At 36.1% G+C, this 18,653-nt stretch overlaps 1 long non-coding RNA gene across 1 annotated transcript; it reads left to right on the forward strand.

The window, feature by feature from the left end:
* Window positions 1–2,230: 2,230 nt before the first annotated feature.
* On the forward strand, window positions 2,231–16,317 carry LOC106060160 (uncharacterized). Its single transcript, XR_008777114.1, has 5 exons — window positions 2,231–2,330; window positions 11,846–11,898; window positions 12,522–12,579; window positions 12,719–12,785; window positions 16,211–16,317. It is a non-coding gene; the product is annotated as an uncharacterized LOC106060160 (long non-coding RNA).
* The last annotated feature ends 2,336 nt before the right edge of the window (window positions 16,318–18,653 follow it).

An 18,653-nucleotide genomic window follows, 5' to 3' on the forward strand; every position in this document is an offset into this window, starting at 1 on the left:
ACGCCAAAAGCGTTTTCTTGCATTCTTCTCTGCAGAAACGCATTCTCCTGATATCTACAACTCATTACCCAAAAATGAAGTTCGGGGCGAAGCCCCGACGCCAAAAGCGTTTTCTTGCATTCTTCACTGCAGAAACGCATTCTCCTGACCTGAAGCTCATTATTCATACTATTAAAAAACGACCTTTCGAATAATGTTGTACTTGAAAAATATTCTAATTTGAATTTATAGGCCCATAATACATTGCAAATAAAACCGATTTGTTCCTTGAAAAGATAGGATACCCCACGTATTCAGATTTTTGCTTTGAGGATCGCCGCCGAAAAAAAACTTATTCGATAAATATTTTTCAAGAAAACTCTAGTATAAATTGTGAGTTATAGTCCCAAATTTATTTAGCTAGAAAAATATCAGATTGAAAAGGTTGGGAAAAGGTGACTATAAAAACGTTATTTGAGTTTAGAACTCATCTCAATCATGACTCTGATACTGAAAAATTTCGTTTGAATTCTAACTTTTCCAATGCAAAGTCTTTCTTAAAATACTTATGATAACTTCATGTGAAATTACAAAAACTCTGTCTGGAAATGGGAATGGCGGTAGAGTGAAAACGATTAATCCTCGCTCCTTTACTAATTTCTGCTAAAGATTGCATTTGGCATTAAAGAATAGGTATGGGGCGACTCGATATAAGAATTTAATTTATAGTATATATAAATTATATTAGTGACAGATTTTTTTAATTTTGTAATTTCTTAACTATAATACAAAAAGAAAAAGTATTGATTTGTCCGATGGGGGAAATGCGATTGCATGTATCGCCCCCTCCCACCTGGTACAACCCTTTTTCATTTAAATTTACTAATGATACAATTTGAGATTAGAGTGTGGTACGACATATATACAACGGGTCACATATCAATACGTAGTTTATATTATATAGATATTCAACTAATTTTATTCACAAACTATGATTCTCCACAAAAATAGGATCGCCCCCCCCAGCACTCAGAGGACTAGAGTGGGGAGGGCAGTACATGCAATCGCCCCCCCCCCTCACCCCACCGAATCGGCCAAAATACCAGAAAGGGAGAAAAATAATATAAAATGTATATATTAATTCAACTAATTTTGTTCACAAACTATGATTTCTCCATAAAAACGGACCGCCCCCCCCCCCCCCCACTCAAAGGGTTTAGGTGGGAAGGGCAGAAGAGGTATTCGTCCCCCCCCCCCACACCAATCGGCAAACAGGGAACGACATAATATAAAGATCGGTTAAAATATCAATAACAAGTTACAAGGATATAGATATTTAATTGATTTGTTAGCAGGCTGTGATTTCTACCAATAAATTGGACCGCCCCCCCCCCACTCGAAAGTGTAGGGGGGGCGGGATTGATACCATCGCCCCCTCCCGACCCCACCAAATCGGCCAACATACTAGAGGGGGGGGGGCGAGATAATCTAAAAATAGGTTGAAATATAAATAATTAGTATATATTTTTAACATAAGTAATAAATTCGTATACAAATTGTGTGAATCCTATACTAAAGTTCGTCCGCCCCCCCGGGTCGGCCGAGGGGGGGGGGGCGATCGCCCCTACCGCCCCCCCCCTGGATCCGCCAGTGTGTCATACACAACAGAAGCAGAAAGAAGGGTGAAAATGCAATGGCGCCTGGTGATTTTATATGCCCAACCTGTGATCGCAGCTGTGTATCAAGGATTGGCCTCTTTAGTCACACAAGAAGTTGCAAAGGGAAAAGATCGTCTAACGAGACGTAAAATGCCACAGAATATTTTAACGTTTTAAATTGCTTTGTATATGGCGTTATTTTTTTCCAATAGCATATAATGAATACTTTCGAAATTTAAGGTTCTTAAAATGTATGTGGTGAGAATGTCAACAATAAGTAATTAAGTAGAAACAATCAAGGAGTGAAAGTAGAAACTGAAATGATATTAAAACATTTTAAACATAGTAATCACATTTTTTTCCACTTTGTCTACATTGCTTATGGTTGTTTCCTTTGTGCTTTGCTACATTACCCCAGTTCTTTATATTAACTTCTATCAAACGTGCATACACATCTATGTGTGTACACACTTAAGCGAACATAGGCATTTAAACATTTATATTGTTTCTTTTGTTGTCTCCTTTTTTATGACAATTTTTGATTTCCTCCCTTGAGATTTGAAAAACTACTTCCTCATCATCAAGGTGGAAATCCTGTCTGCTAGAGTCAGTGTATCGGGAGTTTCTGTTCAGAAACAATTTCTCTGTGGCTTTTTTTTTTGGTCACAGGGGCCAATTAGAGTCGTACTGAAGGTTATTTTATAAGTATCTATCTATCTATCTATCTATCTATCTATCTATCTATCTATCTATCTATCTATCTATCTATCTATCTATATATATATATATATATATATATATATATATATATATATATATATATATATGGATATATATACTTTTTTTTCCTTGAATATTTTCCCCCTTTTTTTTATTTTTCCTCTTCCCCTCTTTAATATATTATATGTATCTATCTATCTATCTATCTATCTATCTATCTATCTATCTATCTATCTATCTATCTATCTATCTATCTATCTATCTATCTATCTATCTATCTATCTATCTAATCTATCTATCTATATATATATATCTATATATATATATGTGGATATATAGTAGCTTCTTATATTAGGCACAGCTCATCGAATTCTCCTTTAAGAAACACGTCGCTTTTTTTGTTAATTTGTTTTTATGTTTGGAGCTAAAAACGATGTTTCGGGACAGTGCATGTCCAATTTTAGATAAGTTCCTGTATTTTTGTTCCGCTTTTCCAAAGCAGATGGCAGTTTTTTAGATTCTCGGTAACCAAGTATGTAAAGCTATTGTTTAAACCTCCCCCGGCAATTCATACCCATATAAGGGATGAAGGATATATTATGAGCCTGTTTGATTGTAGGCTGGTGGATTTATCAAAATAAGCTTCCAAACATCTTTAGAAAGACATTCCAATCACATTCATACTGTTAGCTGTTAAATAAAATTAAATTAGGAGGTGTTTCAATGAATAATAATGAATTAAACACATTCTCCTATAGTGCACAAGGCAAAATCGTAATAAGAAATATTATTGGGATTAATAAATCTATGATTTTTTTCAATAAATAAATGTGACCTAGATCGAGATATCTAGAATATATAATTTATGAATGAAAGAAAAAGTGCGGGCTGCTAATTTGAAGCCAGAGACCATGCCCACTGCAGGTGATCACGCCAGGCGAGCGCTGGTGGTGAGGAGAGGTATACACTAAGCGTGTAGTGTCACAAACTATCATACAGGCAGTGGAGGGAAGGGGGAGAGAGTCATGAAAAGAATTATAAGCATCTATGGAAGGGAGGGGATGTTAAGGTGTAACAAAACGAACATCCAAATTATGAAAAGAAGAGGATCCTTGGATGGGAATTAAAAGAAAGAGACAGAGAATACATGTAGCCTAGTTGAAAATATCACGTTTATTGCATTATAATAATTAATTTATAGATCTATAATTATATAGATTTATTTCTGTTTCTACACATAGATTATATAGGTAGGCATATATATATATATATATATATATATATATATATATATATATATATATAGAGAGAGAGAGAGAGAGAGAGAGAAAGAGGCAATATACTATAAATACATATTGCAGGAGTGAATCTACTTCTTTTAATACAATCTAACACAGATATAATTTATCAGCAATAACATAGTGGTGTTTCTTAACGGTGCTCGATGTGTGCTAAAGGAGAAAGCACAAAAACTGCGTTTATTATAGGAGCATGAAGTGACCTGATTTATTTTAAAATTAAATCTTGACTATGAGTGGTAATTCAAAGAAACACAGCTATTTTTATAGTCCTTTAGTTGCAGAATAAGAATCTGCTTTCAGTTTTTTTGTAAGTTAAACCGTCACCAAATAAAAAATAAAATAAAAATTTTCCCGAATACGGTGTGCCTAATATGAGAATCTACTATATATACTTTTTTTTTCCTTGAATATTTTCCCCCTTTTTTTTTATTTTTCCTCTTCCCCTCTTTAATATATTATTTCTCTGTAGACAGCACAAGCATGCGCAATATTGACAATGGTGGTGGAGAATTTTTTTTTTTTAACAATAGTAAAAACTTTGACATATGTAAAAAAACAACAACTAATTTTGTAACAATTTGATGTAGAAGCTTGTTGAGATATAAGGTTATGTTGATGCTCAATATTAGAACAACAGAAGAATACAATGCCTGCATACAATATAAACAACTGCAAGGTAGTAAGAAATAATATATTTGTATGTAGACTGCACAGGTATGCACAATACGGATAGTGATGGTATTTTTGCAATATTCGTAAAGAAGTCAGTATGGACATAATTGTTAAAAGTACAAATTTATACAAAGAATTGTTTGCTTAGATATCATGTGGTCATGCCTGATTTTCAATACAGGAACAACAGAAGAAAAACAGTGTTTACATAAAAAGTAAAGGTTTGCCCTTGTTCTTGATTTCTTGGAGTTACTCTTCTTTCCCTTTTCTTGGGTTTTCACGTGTTCGCTCCTGGTTCCTTATTGTGTTTCCGTCCTTTCACTTGCCGACCTAATGTTCCATTTCGATATGATTCTCTGTTTTAATCGAATGAGATCTCTCCTTTTCTCCTGCCTAACTCGCTCATCTTTGTAGATCAAAACTTTGGTTTAAGTCTTTACAGTCACAAGGTCAAGGCGTGGCCTTCGTGATTGTGTACTGTCTTGAATTGTCTTAACCCTTGTCAATTTTAAGGGGCGATCACTGTTTTTTTTTTTTTTTTTTTTAAATTTGGAGTACTAGCTTTTTTAATTATATGGTTACAGGGTCTTTAAATATATAAAAAGGATCATTTGGGATATATATCTATACACACGCATACACACTCGCATACACATAAATGGACAATCTTGGTATATTTATTTAGCGCTATATTGTTTCACTTTGCGTTCTATAATTTTCTTAAAAATGTGATCTACTAATACTCTACTGGGTTTTGGTTTTCTTTTTAACAAATTACACAGGTATATTTGGACCCTGTTGTAGTTGAGAGTCTTCCTTTTATTGGGGTCATCCCGAAGAGTAATCTGTAGGCCACTTCTCGTGCTTTGGGTGTTATGTATTTGTTGTGTAAATGCGTGAATGTGTCTGTCCAGTTGGTTGGTTTAACCCCTAACTCCCTGACCCACTTTATTCTAACTTCTAGGTTTTCTTTCAACTTTTCTCTGAGTATAGTGTATATTGTTTTTGAGTCGTGGTGTGTTATGTTTTCATTGCTTGGTAGGTGTCTTGTGAGTGATCTGTAGAATGGATGTGTATGGGTTACCAAAATGATGGGGTGTGTTGTTTTGAATGGGGAGGAGTTTGTTTAGCCTAAGTCCAAAATAATATAATACTAAGGGGAAGTTATTGGGAGACCTTACTACTTTCCCTACAAATTTTATTCTAAGCGTTTTGATTTTTGTGTGAATGTCTTGTAAGCCTATCCCTCCTTCTTTTTTGTCTTGTATGAGTGTTGTATGTTTTATGTTCCTTATTGTATTTTTGAAAATAAAATTCCTGATAGTGGTATTGATGTTATTTATGAAATTAGGAGGAGGTTCTACTATATTTGCTAAGTAGATTATCTTCGGGATGACCAAGTTATTTATTAATATAGCTCTCCCGAATATGGTTGTCGCCATGTACTGAAACATTCTAATCACGTTCTTTGTGTGGGCCAGAATCTCCGCACACTGTTCATGGCAATAGTGTGCTGGGTTGCTAGTCCACACGATGCCACATACTTTTATTTCTTTCTGTATTTTAAGGTTAAAGGGGATGTTTGGGGGGATTTCTCACCTACCCAGTCCAAGAATTGAGGATTTATTAATGTTTATTTTGGACCCGCTCGCCCTCCCAAATAATGTAAATTTCTCTATAATTTTAGCTATGTCTTTTTCTGAGGTGGGGAAAAGTGTGGTATCGTCGGCATAAGCTTTAATTTTGACTACGGGGGTTGGACCGGGGATTTTTATTCCTAAAATTTCTTTGTCTAACCTAATGTTCTCTAACAGGGGTTCTAGGCAAAGGGTGTATAAAAAGGGGGATAGGGGACAACCTTGCCTAACAGATCTTCTAATAGAAATCTCGCTGCTTAGTGTTTGATTTATTATAAGTTGACTTGTGGCATCGGCGTAGACTAGCTTTATGTATGTTATCAAAGTCTTGTCTATGTCTGTCTTGTCTAGTATTTTGAATAAGTAGTCATGGTCAATTCTGTCGAAAGCTTTTTCTTGATCAATGGACATGAGGGCTGCTTTCAAGTCTTTGTCTTTACAGTAATATATGATGTCTCGTAAAAAGTGGTTCAGTTCGTCTATATTTTTTTTCTGGGTTGCTACAGTACTGGTCTTGTCCTAGTAGGTGGGGTATAAGGGGCCTAACTCTTATAAAAATCTACATCTAAAAGGGAAATGGGTCTAAAGTCACTAGGTGTTGTGTTGTTTTCAGGTTTTTTTTTGGTAATAGTGTGATGTATGCATGATTAAAGTCTGTAGGCGTCTGTCCTGTTTCTAACATATCATTGTATAGTCTTAGTAGTAGGGGTCCTATTTGGGAGAAAAAGGTTTTATAGAATTCATATGTCAAACCGTCTGGGCCAGGGGATTTGTTATTTTGTGTTGTGTCTAAAGCAGCCCTCAGCTCCTCTAATGTAAAGGGTCTATTTGTCTTTTGTTTTTTCTGATGGAGGTAATGTTTTACAGTGTTTTAGAAGTATGTTTTGTGCGTCTGTATCTGTTTGTTCTTCATTATACATGTTGACAAAATTTTTTGTAAAAATTTCTATTATTTTGTCACTCTCCTGTATTTTGTTTCCTTCTTTGTCTGTTATGTTAGTTATTATTCTATTTTTTTTTGTGTATTTTGTTCTAGCGCCAAGTATAATTTATTTGGCCCTTCCGACGTTTGGTTGTTTTTGCATCTGATTTCGGCTCCTCTATATTTGTGTTTGTATAACTCTTCAAGTTGTGGGGTTAGGTCTGTTTTTTTCAATTTCATCCTGCGTTTGAGTAAGCAGATTTTTTATTCTGTTTTCTTCATTTACCCTCTTTGTTTGTTTGATTTTTGCTAAAATTTTAAATTGTTGTTTGATGGAATTTTTTTTATTATTGTCCACGTCTGGGTTAGTTTGTATTCGTTTTCTATGTCTTGTGTTGTTGCTAGCAGGAGTTGGTTTATTACTCTTTGGATTGATGGGTCTTCCAAAAGGTTGTTGTTTAATTTCCAATGGGATTCTTTTTTTTTTTTCTTTTTTTTTTTTTACCAAGTTCCAAAAGTACACCTTTATGGTCGGAGTAAAGTAGGGTTTCTCCTAAATGTGTCACACTAAGTGTGTTGGTGTCCGTGGGTATGTAAAAACGGCCAATTCTGGTTTCAACCTGATATGACCTGTGTGTTAATGTAGTTTCCTTGCCATTCGGCTCTAATTTCCTATAAGCATCTACCAGGTGGAAATAGTTTACTATTTCACCCATGTAGTTGTGTGTTTCTGCTACCGGCTGAGAGGGTGGATATTGTGTGTGTGTGTGTATTGTTTGTCTAGTTGTGCCTCTATAAAGTTAAAATCCCCTCCTATTATTAGTTGTTCTCCTATGTTTGTGGTTTGTAGTGTGTCACTGAGGCTTTGGAAAAACTCACGTTTTTCTCTCCCTCTCTGAGTGGGTGCGTAGATATTGACTAGCGTGTATTTCTGTTCTTGTGAAACTACTCTAAGTATTACTACCCTCCCATTGTTGTCGTTGTGAGTGTGTGTGATTTTGTATCTATCGGATGTTTGTAAGATGGCTACCCCCTTATAGTTTCTACCTAAGCTAAAATAACCTCCCAAGAATCCCATGTGTGTTGTAGTTTGATTTGCTTGATATGTGGTAGAAGTATTTGTTTCTTGAAGGAAAATAAAATCCGGTTTATATTTTCTAGCGAGGTGTACTATGTATTTATGTTTATTATTTAAGCTACGGATGTAAGGAGTTAAGATTTTAATGTCTGCCATGAATACGTGATGATGGGTTGTGTGTATATGAGTGTGGGTGTGTATGAGTGTTTGTGATCATTTTATGAAATGTTTTTTATTAACCTGTTTTTTTTTTTTTTTTACTGTATGGATGTGGGGCTTCCCCCCTCGTCTATTACTAATTTAGTCGAGGAGTCGGAAGAATTCTCCTCGATCTCCCCCTCTTCTTCCCCTCTCTCTTCCCCCAACCGAGGATCTTCATTCGTCCTCTCTGGCTGTTTGTCCCCGTTAGGGTCGTCTGAAGAGGAGGATAGCGTTCTTTTTCTTGTCAATTTGGTTGGGGAAGTTGGTGTTGAACTGTCCCCCATCGTTTTCATTTTTTTTGTGGGGTTTTTTCTTATCGATAGGATTTGTGGGGGAGATATCCCCACCTCTTGTATCTGTGTCTACTGTGTTGGCCACGGCCCCATCCCTTTTGTGGTTACCCACCAAAATAAAACCATCTCTCTCTAGCCATGTGTCCTTTTGTGTTTCATTTTGTGCGTTTTGTTTAGTACTTTTTCCTCCCCCCTCAGGACCGAGGCATAGGTACCTTTAACATTGTGCTCTTGTTTTTTATCGGGGATTTATCCTTTCCCTTTCAGGGTGATCCTATTAGGACACTGATTTGACATGTGTTGGTCTTGTCCACAATGCCATCATTGCTGCATTCTCCCCGGAATGGTGATAAGCACTTTATATACCCTGGGATCATCAACATATTTCAGGTGGATGTAATGAGGGACTTCTGTCCCTTTCTTGATTTTCAACCAAGCGGCCCACTTGTCCGAATTGCCTAATTTGACAGGCTCTACTTTGGAGCCTTCTTCACCGAAAGATTGGAAAATCTCTATGATTTTGTTTTTTACAATAGTGGGTGCCACCCAATGCAGTGTTATTTTGACCTTTTCATCCTCAATGGTTGAAATTTCAACTTTGAGTGTGCTTTCAGTCCCAAAAGTCTTTCCTAGAATACGGGTTCTCACCCTTGGACTATTGGGAACTAAGAACCAGATGAAAGGATTCTCGAATCTATAGAGAGAACCCACTTCGTCAGGAGACAGACTTAAAACAGTCATGAGACTAGCCATTGAGGCCTTAATAGTCTCTTGCCCTATCAATTTGAGCAACAGAGTACCAGAAGGGTGGACCAAACCACCTTCCAAGTCTTTCTTCTCCATTAAGAAGGTTTTTACTGACATGACTCAAATGAATTAATCAAATAGTAAATCAAGTAGAAGTACCGATGAAGTAAAGATGAATGAGTGAACAAAAAAATAAAATAAAGTATTTAAAATATAACACTATGGAATGTGTAGAGTGAATACACGAGTGATCAATAAATAAATAAATAAATAAATAAGGTATTTAGAATATAAACACTATGGGGTGTGTAGAGTGAATACCAAAATAAAGGGGCTTCTCACGTCATACTAATAATCCATAGAATAACACAGAAAAAACACAATAATCCAAAAATGAATACACAAAAACTTTTTAGAAATTCATAAACAGAGACCGTCTAGATCAACTCAACGTCTCGGCAAGCCTTCAGTCTTAGTTCGATAATTTAGACACATTCTTTAACCAAATTAGCGGAAAAAAAAAATTTAATTCAGGAACTAGGAATCACAAATTCTCTATTACGGGTGACACTCTGGTCACCTGGTCAAAAATTAAGTTAGTGAAATCGTATTTACCGCTGCAAAAGAAAATTGAAATTAATAAATTCATATATTTAAAATTTTTATACTCTTTGATAGTTTATATAAAATAAATAAATAGAAAGATAAGTTTAAAAAAATAATTTCAAATTTTTAGCATGAAATATTTATTTTGATAAAATATCTAAAATGTAGCACCAAAACGAAAATAATTCTATAAGTGACTTCAAGTTAAAGAATATTTTAGGAAGCCTATTCAATCAAAAGCATCACAGTCTAAAATACTCTCCCTTAATAAATCTGTTGTACTACTTTCTTTATCATTGTTACCTCCCTTGCCTTTTTGATGCAACCATCTTTGCAATACATTAAAAAGCAAATTGGAAGGGAACCACCATAGACAATAAATATAGACTGGCCTTCTTCTTCTTCTTCGTTCTTATTGTTAAGTTGGAGTGTTCAGATGACTAGACCAATATACGAGATGAACTGCGCAGTGGTTTCCAAATCAGGGAGCTCTCCATATAGTTTTCTTTCTATTGGGGTGATCTCGAGCCAATGTATTATACGGGCCTCTTGGTAAAGAGAGCAGTTTTGGAGGACGTGGTCGGCATTCTCTGGTGATACTCCACATGGGCAGATTTCACTGGTTCCAATTTTGAGCTACTGGTACATGTTTTGTCGCTTTCTGTTGTGTCCGGTCCTGAGTCGAAAGATTAGACGTTGGTCTTGTCGGGATAGCTTATAGTAAACGTCATCTTTCTTGTGATTTGAATTAGAGCTCGTCCATTGCACGGAAATCTTTTTTTTTTTTCTTCTGTCTTTCTTTTTTTTTTCTTTCTTTCTCTTTTTTTTGTTTTCTTCTTTTTTTTTGAGGACACCTCAGCTTTTTAGCTTTTGACTTCAGTTGTCGAGCTTTTTACATCCTAAGAATCCTTGGGCTTTTGCCTCTTTTCTTTGCCTCTTTATTAGGCTTTTTTTTGTAATAGGCGAAAGATATACTCGGTATAGTGTTCCTAGCGCTCAGCAATAATTAACAGTACAATCGACGACATTACAAAATTTTCTATACAAATTATGGTCCTTTTTATATGTATTTGTTGACATAAGATCATAAAAAGCAAAAGGATTCTCTGTAACATGCATAGCGCACTAAAGAACTGTTTTGAAAACATTTATATGTATTTAGAACTTTAAAAAATATACATAAGTTTCCGCAGTGTATAGCTTTGAAGAAAGACTTTTGCCCAACTGGTACTAAAGCAAGAGTTGTCCTACATGCATTTACCAAGGACCATTAAATTTGTTGATGCTCTCCCTTTTATTATCAACTATCATGGGAAGTAGATCTATCATGTGACGTTATAATTAATCATGGAACGAATAAGTCATAAATACAGAAAGACCTATCTAAAGCTAATTATATAAAATATGTTATATCCAATATGCAAGATTTGTAGCTGAGAGGGACTTAACTCATAGGCTCTTGAAACTCTATGCCTGCAAAATGTCCCTTCCCACTAATTAATTAGCAAATTGGTTCAAAAGGTTCTACATCGTCAAAGACAAGAAAAGCACACTACATGGTCTCTCACGACAACTAACATGCTACCTCAGAAATTGTTCATAGTTCATTTGGCTGTCCTATTTTCAACTGTAGACATCACGGCTATTGTTCTACTGTTGTATACACATGTACGAACACATGTATTATATTAGGCCTACATGTCCTCACATCAAATGCCAAAAGATGAAACAGGGATTCTTCTGAAGGCAGCCGTTTCCAGTTTACATGGAAGCCCAGAAGCCAAAAAAATCCCTGGGAATACAATGCTAAATGTTTTTGTTGGTGCGTTTACTAGCTGACAGATCAGCGTGAATCTTCATTGTTATAATGTTGTTATGTCCAGCACTATATACTTAAAGGCTGGGCTAGTCAATGCAAACAATGTTCCTGGACATCACTCAGTCATCACGTTGCGGATGAGGCGTATTGTCGGCGCCATTGTGTACAGGTCCAAGGGTTATTAATCTTACCGTTTTTCCATATCTCCATAGGCGGAACCTCCACAAGTTGGTAGAAATGCACCGGCTTCCAGATTCGTTTCAAGGTAATTCTTATAAGTGTTTCATCCTTTTTTCCGAGTCTAATTTTTCTATTTATATAAACACAACATTATAAGTAATATTGGTTGCAATAGAAATTTACTGCATTCATAAAGTCAAAATTTTGTTACAATAAATACAAAAAAACATTAATTTTTTCTTGTACAATTTTGTAATGATAAATTTTTAAAACATTTTTGTAATATTATGCCATTTGTACTTTTCACTGTAAAAATAAGATTTATTTTAAAATAAAATGCAATATTCTGTTATTAAAACACATAAAGAGTTCTCTATGTTGTTGTACTACTAAATTAAAAATCGAAAGTCATTCCTTCAAAGGTAGATAACCGTCGGAAACAATGCTAACTATTTTTAAAAATTTATTTAAGTATTACTAAATTTAGATTTTTAAGGTCAAATATAGAGTCAGCATTAAGAGTGATCTCTCCTTTAACTACTAATATTTTAAAACATATATGAAATATTTTAATTCATATAAATTTAAACATTTTAAAACAATATTTACAAAAAAACTGAAATAAAAATTGTAGATTTATCTTTCAGAAAGTAATTTAATTCAAAGTGCTTATAAATAATCTCTAATTTAATTTAACATTTGTTCTAGTGAGGCATATGCGTGGATCATTGGTTTTTCATACCAAAAGTACCGAGTTTGATTCTCGGTAAGGGATTTTATTTTTTTCATAAAGTTTTAATGTTTATTTTTTATTAATAAATTACCAAAAATTGCAATACATTCTGCTTACCTATAGTTTTTATTATTTTTTTAAATACTATTTTTATCATCATTGTCCCATTAAGGTTAGCTTAACAAAATGTCTTCACTCTACCCAATTAGAGGCGATCCTTAGCAGAAATCAAGACACAGGTAGATTCATTATTTGATGTTGATCATGTAATTTTCTTTGTTATTTTATTACTTTTGTACCTTTATTAAAAGATGATTGAACAGCGAGTCGTGTCAATCAATATGACTGAACCTGAGATGAACTCCTATTGAAAAAACAGAGCAGGAAGGACTAATCCTCCAGAAGTGCTCTGGCAAGAAACTTAGTCGTTCGGCTTAATTAGTTTCCTAGTTTCCTGCAGGGCAGGGGTAGGGTGGTGCACGTTTTTTTGATATTCCCAGTGTTGGAACTACCATTTATCGCGGCGAATTCCTCCACTAGCGCACCGGGGAACGGGCTAGTTAGAGCCTAGCTCCTGAGCGCCAACAAGTCCACCCGACACAGCCCGTTAAGGCCGCGCCAGTCAGTCCAGTCTTTGCCCAAAGAGAGACCCGCGAATCAGCCGGGTCCCAGGAGAACCCGACCAACCCTCGAGTTGGTGTCCAGCGCTATCCGCTTTTCAGAGAACCCGTCTCCTACTAACCGTTGCCCCGGGCCCCACGAGGGGGGGGTCTGGACATAACCCCTTTTTTTGCACTTGCCGGCTGCTCATTAAACAGCGGCAAGCAAGTGAAGCAACCAGTACCCTTGGCCCCACCCCTCTAAAGAGCGGGGTGTTCACTCGGCGACCACGATGAGGTGGTACTGGAACGCCGAGATATGACCGAACCAGTTTTGAATGCCTAGAATTTGAATGTCAAGTACATGCATATGTCAATCTTATCTTATAAACTACAGACGTTACTTAAAAAAAAGAAGATGATTATAGGCCTACGCCCTACACGCTTTCCTAGGCCAATCTAGTCATGCATGTTAACCAATGACCTAAATTCATTTGTCATTTGTTTTCAAGATTCACAATTGCAAGTGTTATATTTGTATTCATTTTGTAATAGTGCTTATCATGTAGTTTCAAAATCATCTAATACATTATTTATGTAGCAAAACACTTTCAATACAATATTAAACTTTACACAATGCTTTTGAACACACAATTTATGGGCCGCATTGTGAAGAAATGTCCGGGCCGATTTTGACACCCAGTCCGCCCCTGGCAATGTCTTCGAGTGCGAAGACTTAAGGATGGGTGCTGTGATATACGTGACAATGCAGACCCAGTTGAGAACTATATATTTTCCCGCATCTCATGCAGACAAATACGTTGTCCGCTGGCGGTCTATTTAAGTTTTCTTTCAGTCTTCTGCGCGTGTCTTTAATAATGGCTTTTCTTTGAGTCTCAAATGTCAGGCGCTTCTCTTTCTAAGAAGATTTTTAAGTCCGCAGATTTGTTCCGGATACTCTGGAAGTTTATTACTGCTTTTTCTTATATAGCGCATCTTTTAACCTAATTACTGATAGAAAGCTTAGTGTACTATGATTCAATCTCTTGTGTAACCGTGGGGGGGGGGGGGGGGGGTCAGGGGTGAGAGGGGTATTTTAGAGAAGGTTTCCATGCCGCCTTCAGGCGATCAGCAAACACAACTCTGCTTGAGTCGGGATTCGAACTCAAGCCCCCTTGTCTACCAAGCAGTGTTTCTGTAAACCCTTCTGAATGAATCTTAGACATGGGTTTTATGCAGAAAGCAACAAAGACTTCTTGAACGCTTTCATCAAAGATGTTTGCGCTCCATTGTGAACGTACGGCGGCAAGACCACACTCCAAGCTTGCGAGTGCCGGTACGTGCAGGGTTGAGGGACTTACTTAGTCCGACGGTTACACTGGGCAGGGCACATATCCCTTACGAGGGACTAACGTATGCCAAAGGCACTTTTTTTTGGTGAGCTGAAGGGGCTGCAGGTGGCTTCAGAACGAGAAGCTGGATCACAGCCGTGGGATACATATTTGAAACCAAAAGAATATCCACTGTCGATGACAGACGTAGAAGGCAAAAAGATAATCTAAATTGACCACCGGCCACCGGCGGACAATGGCAATGTCTGTTATGGATGTGGTAAAATATGTAGGTCGCAGCTGAGAATGCGTAGCCACGTGAAATACTGCACTCCTCATTAATCTTCGGACTCGAAGCAAACTTTATTTTAAAAACTTTAAAAAGAAATTTATATTTAGACTTAATACTCTTACTTCCCCCCCCCTCCCCCCCCCCCCAACCTTTTAAAAAAATGATTTGATGAAACCTTCTTTATAATAGGTCTACTATCGGAATGTTTGTACGTGTCTTAAGATAAAATGTACCATTTTACTTTGTAACAAAGTCCATCTTTTACCCTATAACCTATAGATTTTACATCACTTGATGTTTCGTAATAAAGTCATAGACTCTTTACAATATTTAAAGACCAACTGAAGAGGTTTTGGGGTCAGACGCGGAAACCGGTGTTATACTTTTTTTTAGATTCATAATGCTTAAAAAAACATACATACGAAATTTTAGACATATATTCTTTGTAATTATTTAGATATAAGCAATTTAATGTGAGTTTTAGGGACTATTAAATTTCACAATCTCGAAGCCATTCGAGATCAGTATTTCCCAGACAACCAAGGTCGATGACGTAGTTTAAGGGAAATTAGGTCAAATTTTTCAGTTTATGGCTTAGCGTATTTCCCTATTCCTTTTTACAGGAATGCTAGTTTCTAAAAACAAAGGCGACTAAAACACGCCAATTTATAAAAAGTGGATGTTAGAGTTGGGGAAATTAGGTCAAATCACGCAATTTATGGCTTTGCATGTTAGATCTACTGTTTGTCGGCTTATTCTTGATCTAGTCAAGCGAACAGCGTTTCACCCCACGCAGTACCGCGAGCCTCAGTTCACATGTTTCGTTTTAGTCAAGTTACGCAATTTATGGCTTATGTTACTGCTTCAGGCTTATTCTAGTTCTAGATCTACTGCTTTTGATCAAGAGCAGAGTTCTTTTCTCAGATCATTAATGATGTACGAAGTGGACCTAAATTTAGATCTAAATCCAATTAGATGAAGTCTAGATCTAGTAGTAGTATTGGATATTTAGAGATAAGACCTATCTATTTAGACTGATCCGATCGAGGTGCTGGGCCTAGATCTAGAAAAACAAAGTTTAAAATTATATACTCTATCTATACACTTAGTGATTATTAACCTATAGTCGTCCCTAAATAGGCCCAATATGGGAAAAAAACAATTATTACAATGTGAATGTTGAGCTCATTCAATGTAGTTATTGTAGTATACGATTATATTTAGTTTGAATCTAGAGTCACAACCCCGTACAACACTAGGCAAATAGCTTTAACTTAAACCTTAACTTAGACTTAAAAGTAGTCTGATTTAGATCTACTAGTAAAAAAAGTACTAGATCTAAACGTAACCATGAATGTTTTAAATGTTTTCCGTTTAAGTGCGCAGTCTCGAATTGACAGTCTCTTGTTTTTGAAGTTAAACTTTCTCGTCCTTTATTTCAGTTAATACATTGGTCAAAAGCCCAAAGTAAGTGAATAAATGAAGCATCTAGCTTCGATCTAGTAGAAGAGTTTTCATCTGTACAAGTCAATGTCTCAAGAGTTTCTTTAATAACAAATAAAATATAATCATCTTGACTCTAGTGGGTTTTAAGTTTTTAACCAAGAGCTTAAGGCTAGTTCCGATTATTTTGGTGAGGACGTCCTAGCAGTGGGATGAAGTCGAAATAAAGGTTTGTAAACGGTCCAGTGTACCGATAAATAATACTGGATTGATTTCACTTTCAGCATCCCGAATTCCTGCCAAACTCAGAGAATGGTTCGAGCAGACAATGAATTGATGTCCATGAAAGTCAAAAATAATTTGTACCCCGCCATTATCCATGACAACGTAACTTTAAAATTTGGGAACATTGGTTCAGTTTTGAGTTGTCAAGTGTACTGTCAAAATAATCGAGAAATATATATTTGGCTCGTAATAAACCGATACCAGACAAAGAAAATGCTTTAGGGACACCCTCAAAGCTTCTATGAAAGCGCTCAGCATAGACCAAGCCACATGGGACACAGAAGTACATGACATGATCATGGCGTCGCGTTGTGAAAACTGGCGCTCAAATAGCTGAGGAAAAGAGAACAGCGTCGGCAGAATATAAAAGACCAAAGAAGAAAAGCAAAGTCAATGACTCTTGGTGCAGCTGGAATAACCTGCCCAATGTGCAGCCGAACATTTCGGGCTCAGATACGTCTCCCCAGCCACATGGGGAGGCACAAAACCCCAGTGCAAAGCCCTCAGCCCCCTGGATGACAAAAGTGGTCAGCATCGAACCTATATACCCGATATTAGATACAATACTTTCATTTTCTATTCGTGGAGACATGTACGTTTCTAATCTGAAACTAAGCTTATTACGGAGCTAATGTTCTATCGTACTTTCACAAACTCCTATAAATTACCTACATTTTGTCTTTGTCTTCTTAAAATTGTTCGCGATGCCCATTGATGATTGAGTGCAAGATTCTGCAATAAGAAAAAAAGAATGATATCCACAATTCTTTTCAGGTAGCATCATCAGGTTTGTATCCTTTGGACCCATTTCAATCTGAGATGGCAATTTCTCAGCCTGAGCTAGCACTATGAGCGTCAATAGCACTTATCAGTCTTGAACATATCCTAAAATATTGTTAAATTACAGCATTACTATTAGCTAATTAGTGATAAAAAAAAAAAAAAAAAAAAAATATTGATATCACAGTCACTGCTCAGTGGTCATTAAAATTTACTGGAAGCAGTGAATTATTTTCAAAATAATTGAAACTAAAAAGAATCATCGTGAAATGAAAATAAACTACGACAATTATCTAGAGTCTAGAGGTAGGCCTATATACATAGAAGCTAGATGAAACCTGCGTACTTAGCAATGAAGTAAAAAAATAAAAAAATGTACCAAAATGTTCACCAAAAGAAAGTGGGCGTGTCCAAGTGCTTGCCTTGAGAGATTTAAACAAATCTAGTAAATTTGATTCAATCTGGTTTACAGCTTACATTTAATTTAAGAAATAACACATGACATTATTATTTTTTGTTTACATTTCAAATACACTTGCTTGTCTTTTATCATGTCCTTAGTTTGATGCCCCCACCAGTTGATCCACTTGATACCTCTCACCACTTGATACGCCTCTAGACTGAACGTAACCATTTAAGAAACTACATTGCAAAGACTTGGAGGACTTTCTCCAAAGCCAATAATAGGCAAACTTTTATACACAAAAACTGCAATGTAAAACGACTGGATGTGAGCAACAGTTTTTTTTAGACTGTGGGGACACCTTCGGACTGTCTATTAAAATCATCCAGAACATATACGCAATTTTTCGGATTTCAAGTTGGTTTCCCCATCGCTCATTTTCATCATTATAAATGTTTCTAAAATTAGGTTGGCCCAGTATTAACTTTACTTTAAAAATCATTCAACCGAACCAGGCTCGGTCACCAGGTACTTAATAAAATAAGGCTTGTCTTTGAGTTGAAGATTGATGAAGAGTGCAGCATTTCATGTGGTCACGCAGCCCCAGCTGCTACCTACATAAGTATTGGTGGTTGATAGGCCTATAGATTCTCTTGTTAGGCGATTCCGCACTGTGTATTTTATGCAGCTAAGTCAAACGGAGGTAACACTCAAATAACGAAATCCAATAATACAGGCAAAATCAAAACCGTTCGCTTAAGTGTGCTTAGTTATTCTATTTTTTTTTTCTAAACACCAAAATCTTGTTTTAAAAATGGGACGCCGGGGGGAGATTGATACTGGGAACTTATTAACTACTATTTGGCTAAACAGCTGAAAGCATTCTATGAGGAAATAATTAATTAGGCCCATAGAATTAGAGGCTATGTCGTTGATTTTTATTGCAATTTAAGCTTGACACACAACAGACTAAA

Source organism: Biomphalaria glabrata, chromosome 3 (genome assembly GCF_947242115.1).
Source record: "Biomphalaria glabrata chromosome 3, xgBioGlab47.1, whole genome shotgun sequence".
Taxonomy (NCBI): Eukaryota; Metazoa; Mollusca; class Gastropoda; family Planorbidae; genus Biomphalaria; species Biomphalaria glabrata.